General features: G+C 43.1%; 1 protein-coding gene across 2 annotated transcripts in view; it reads left to right on the top strand.

Annotated features, from left to right (window-relative positions):
• The first annotated feature begins 1480 nt into the window (after nucleotides 1-1480).
• llgl2 (LLGL scribble cell polarity complex component 2) overlaps nucleotides 1481-5412 on the top strand; it is a 116667-nt gene continuing 112735 nt past the window's right edge. For both annotated transcript variants that reach the window (XR_009815900.2, XM_061967035.2), the window contains exon 1: nucleotides 1481-1752. The gene's annotated coding sequence lies outside the window, so the exon portion shown is untranslated. The remainder of the gene's footprint in view (nucleotides 1753-5412) is intronic.

Genomic DNA, 5412 nt, shown 5'->3' with positions numbered 1-5412 from the left:
TTAAATCCCATCTTAAAACTCATTTGTATACTCTAGCCTTTAAATAGACCCCCCTTTTAGACCAGTTGATCTGCCGTCTCTTTTCTGCTCTGCCCCCCTCTCCTTCGTGGAGAAGTGGGCACAGATTAGGTGACCACAGATTCAGCGCTAGCTGTTCAAAGTCGGGATCCAGGGTGGACCACTCATCTGTGCATCAGTTGGGGACGTCTATGTGCTTCTGACCTGTCTCCACACAAGATCATCTCCTGCTGGCTCCACTGTGGACTGGACTCTCACACTATTAACTAGATCTGCTCGACGTCCATTGCACCGGTCGCCCAGGGGTGCGGGGGGTTCCCACATCTGCGATCCCTCCAAGGTTTCTCATTGTAATCCCATTGGGTTGAGTTTTTCCTTGCCCTGATGTGGGATCTGAGCCGAGGATGTCGTTGTGGCTTGTGCAGCTCTTTGAGACACTCGTGATTTAGGGCTGAATAAATGAATTTGATTGATTGATTGATGGATAATTAAAAATACAATTACACGTTTTATTCTAAATTGTGTTTACGAAGTTCACTGCAGAAATGCACTGCTGCACCTCCAGTCACCTGTCCATAAAGCTGCTCAAGTATGCGGACGACACCACCCTCTTCGGGCTCATCTCGGATGGTGATGAGTCCGCCTATAGAGCTGGACCGACTGGCGTCCTGGTGCAGACTAAACAACCTGGAGCTGAACGCCCAGAAAACAGTGGAGATGATCATGGACTTCAGGAAAGTCACAGGCCCACCATCCCCCCCTCACCCTTTTGGACTCTCCCACCCCTGTTTCCATCGTGGACTCCTTCCGTTTCTTGGGCATCACCATCACCCAGGACCTCAAGTGGGAGCCGACCATCAGCTCCCTCATCAAGTAGGCCCAGCAGAGGATGTACTTCCTGCGGCAGCTGAGGAAACTCAAGGTGCCGACCGAGATGCTTGTGCAGTTCTACTCGGTCATCATCGAGTCCATCCTCACCTCCTCCATCACCGTGTGGTTCCCCGGCGCCACAGTCCGAGACAGCGCATCGTACGTGCTGCTGAGAAGGCCATTGGCTGCAGGCTCCCATCACTCCGGGACCTGTTCTCCTCCAGGACCAGGAGGCGTGTGGGTCGTATCACAGCTGACTCTTCTCACCCTGGACACAAACTATTCTCCCTTCTCCCCTCAGACCCACACCTCCTGCCACCTGAACAGTTTTTTCCCCTGGGCCATCAGACAAACGAACAATAACAAGATCTGATAGCTCAGTTACAGCTAGTTTTTATTACCTATTCTGTGTTTATATGTGTTTTATGTTGCACGATTGTACCAAGAAAAATTCCTAGTTTGTGAACCCGTTCTCAAACAATGGCAATAAAACTATTCTGATTCTGATCTGATTCTGATTCTGATTCTGAAGGTCAAGACTACAAAAACGGAAGATAATTTTCCAAAGTGTCATTGAACGCAGCATGTGGGCGGAGTCAGAGGAGTCAGGAAGGAAGCACTTTGCCGCTTCCAGTCTCGTAAAAAAGTCAAGCGAGGAGTACTCACTAACTCTTCCGTTTTTGACACACGGACTTCGGCGTGGATTTTACAACACTCTCCTTCTGCTCGACTACATTTCCACGTACACGACGGGACGGGGGACTTTCTGAAACTGTAGAAAGAGTGGTCTGCGGACTGGAACAACGGCCATTTGGGATCAGGTGGTGCTCCTCCATTGCGGCGAACACAGGTGTTGTCTTCTTGGTGAGTTAGGTACTCAAAAGTTGAATACAGCACATTTACCTGCTGGGTGCGCCTTTTACAGACCAACACATCACTATATAACCTTATTGGGGAATTATGTACACAAATGCAACATCTTTCACGGCTACTTTGTTGGTAGCTACAAAACACGCCCACCAAAGTGAATTAGCAACATTTTAACAACTCTCAACTACTTATACCGGCTTTAGTTGACTAAAGTTGATTTCATTTCAAACCTTCCTCCTATCAAGTTATTCCATTTGTAAACAGAACCTTGGACCGTCTCCTTGGCATCAGGTAAGATGGACAAGAAGTGGAGAAGAACAATATACACAGATAAAGATTTACAGATTATATAGGAGATCATTAGCCGTAACATGGCCGGTTTTCGTAATAAATTAATGTGTTTTGTAGCCCACATGTTGAGAAGTTGTGGCATTAAATGTTGCATAATGACGGAAATGTCGTCGTTTAGCAAGGTGTGTCTCCGAAACAGGTATGTTGTTAAGTTCTTTGGGACAACGGTCTAGTTTCAGGTTACCGTGGAATTGTCAGGACCCCGCCTAACGCCCAAATGCAGCTGGGATAGGCTCCAGCACCCCCCGCGACCCCGAAAGGGACAAGCGGTAGAAAAATGGATGGATGGATGTTAGGACAGAAAAAGGGGACTGCTGTTGTTGTCACAGCTTTGTCTTGACTATTAGTAGTAATAGTGCTGAGATATCAATCAGACACATCAGCTGTGGACTTTTGTCATGAAGATCAACAAAACAGTGGTAATGGTTAATTTGATTTTGAACATGCGCAATCTAGTAACATTAAAATAAATCATCTCTTTACACAATTTAACTAGTCTGGACGGAGTAGGAAGAATTAAGCATTACTAAGAATTAAACTCTAACCCAGTGGTTCTTAACCTTGTTGGAGGTACCGAACCCTACCAGTTTCATATGCGCATTCACCGAACCCTTCTTTGGTGAAAAATAAAATGTTTGTTTTTTCAAATTCAAGACAAAGTTATATGTTTTTAGTAACACTTTAGTATGGGGAACATATTCTAAGTAACAAAGACTTAATTTCGAGTTATTTGGACACTAGGGGAACATATTCTAAGTAATAAAGACTTAATTCAGAGTTATTTGGTTAGGGTCAGGGTTACAGGGTTAGGGTTATAATAAGGCCATGCCAAATAAGGCATTGATAAGTACTTAATAATGACTAGTTGAGAGCCAATATGTTACTAACTTGTATGTTAATAAACAACTAATTAATGGTGAATATGTTCCCCATACTAACATGTTACCATGTTTTTTTTACTGGTGCACAAAATGAACCGTGCATGAACATCACCTTGTTCAAACAACAAAACCAACACAGTGCATAAACTCACAACAAATTACACACCTGCAAACCAGTCAGCTGTTGCCGTATCCGTAATACGCCGATAGGGAGAAGTTTGTATTTACACGATGAGTCGGGTGTGTTTTGACCTCTGTCGAACTCCTGAGGCCGACTCACCGAACCCCTAGGGTTCGATCGAACCCAGGTTAAGAACCACTGCTCTAACCACAAGGCCGCCCTGAGATCGGTAGGTCATGAGTTCAAACCCCTGGCCGAGTCATACCAAAGACTACAAAAATTGGACCCATTACCTCCCTGCTTGGCACTCAGCATCAAGGGTTGGAGTTGGGGGTTAAATCACCAAAGTTATTCCCGGGCGCAGCCACCACTGCTGCTCACTGCTACCCTCACCTTCCAGGGGGTGAACAAGGGGTTGGGTCAAATTGTAAATGGGTTATACTTGTATAGCGCTTTTCTACCTTCAAAGCACTCAAAGCGCTTTGACACTATTTCCACATTCATTCACAAACACATTCACACACAGGTTGGTAGAAGGTGGGGATCAAACCAGGAACCCTCAGGTTGCTGGCACGGCCACTTTCCCAACAGCACCACGCCAAATGCAGAGGTTAATTTCACCACACCTAGTGTGTGTGTGTGACAATCATTGGTACTTTAACTTTTAACTTTAACTTTAACTTTACCTTCTCCATGTCAATGTCAATGTGTGATTGAAAGAAGAGGAAACACAGGTCTAATAGTAAAGTTATTATATTTGTAGATGGCATACAGTAATAAAGAATGAATAAGGCAGTAGAAGTTGACAAAACACTGCAGTATCAAGAAAGTGTAGGGTATGACAAACAATACCTTAATTAAATTAAATTAAGTACTAGAGTTTAACAGTTACGGTTCGGTTCATTTTGGGTACAGTAAGAAAAAAAAATACATATGTGGTCCTGAATCAATGCATTCTTGTTCAGTAATGCCTAGTAGTGTTGATTTTAAATGTAGATGTTGTTTTTCTGTCAGACTTCATTATCATCGTGGACTTTAAAATGTGTCCAAATCCTTAATATCTTTGACAACAAGTACTCTTGCTCACGGGTCCTACATTCAACTTGATGTAGATTTTGCAGTTGGTACTTCAAGTCCCCTGAATTTTCCCCTGCCTCCTTAAGTCGTGTGCTTTCTTGGCGATGTCAGCATTGTGTTTAGTGAGGAGCTCATTCAATTGTACACATTTGTACCCTTCAGCTTCTTTTCCTGTTTCAGCAGAGAGATTTTGAATTTCCTGTTGGTGAGCTTCACGGTGTTGTTTTGTCCATAATGTGGAATGCACGCTAACATACAGTGGAGGAGCCCATTGGCAGGCTAACAAAAAATAATTAAAACTTGTACAAACTATTTACAAGCGATTTTTTAACAGAATTGTAATAAAACAGCAAATGCATGTTTACCTACATGCATATAGTCGCCAAACTCTGCGGAAACGGATATTGAGCGCTAAATTTGTACGGCTAGGCCAGTCTGCTGCTCTTTTCAGTGCACTGTGTGTTCGAATGCGCTAACTAGCTAAAGAAGCCTGTTGCTCAAATTTCAAACTTTAATTTTAAAACAAGTAACATGTTTTTTGGAACATGATTGCCATGAGTTGAATAAAATTATAAAAACATAAAAGTTACAAATATATGAATATATGGGAAACTGAGCTTAGTTGCTTAGAATGCAATGTTTTTATACAAGTTTAGATTGAGGTATGTCATTTCTTAATGGGAAGAGCATCTATTTTAGGAACTCTTTAATCCTTGTAACTAAGGATGTGATGAGATCTTGTGTCATGAGATTTTGCGAGAATAAAACGTAACAATATTTCTCGTTTCAAGAAAATCTGTCACATGGGAAGAACCCAGTGAGAATTTTTGAATTCTTTTAAATAGTAGCATATCAATCTGACCGTGAGCGAAAAATTGCAACCACTGATTAAATGCTTTGGGCACACATCAAATCGGGAACTAGCAAACACAGCTAGTACTTAGAGCTCTTTGCACCAGCGGCGCGAGGCTCCTGCTCAGGCGGGCATAGCAAAGGAGACACAGGTGTGGTCTCCTTCATTAGAGTTTCACAGCTAACACGGCGCGTGTGTGTCCAAGCAGGCTAAATTGTCAATCATGGACTCAAAGACAAGACAAAAACAACTTAACCATACTGGATTTTTTCCCCTACCGGCAAGACACTATTGCAGCCCAGAGATAAGACAATGCAGCCAAATCATTGATACACTCGCAGGGTTTTTCCAACATGTTCCTACATGATGAT

Source organism: Nerophis lumbriciformis, linkage group LG11 (genome assembly GCF_033978685.3).
Source record: "Nerophis lumbriciformis linkage group LG11, RoL_Nlum_v2.1, whole genome shotgun sequence".
NCBI lineage: Eukaryota > Metazoa > Chordata > Actinopteri > Syngnathiformes > Syngnathidae > Nerophis > Nerophis lumbriciformis.
This window is presented reverse-complemented; position numbering and strand designations above follow the sequence as displayed.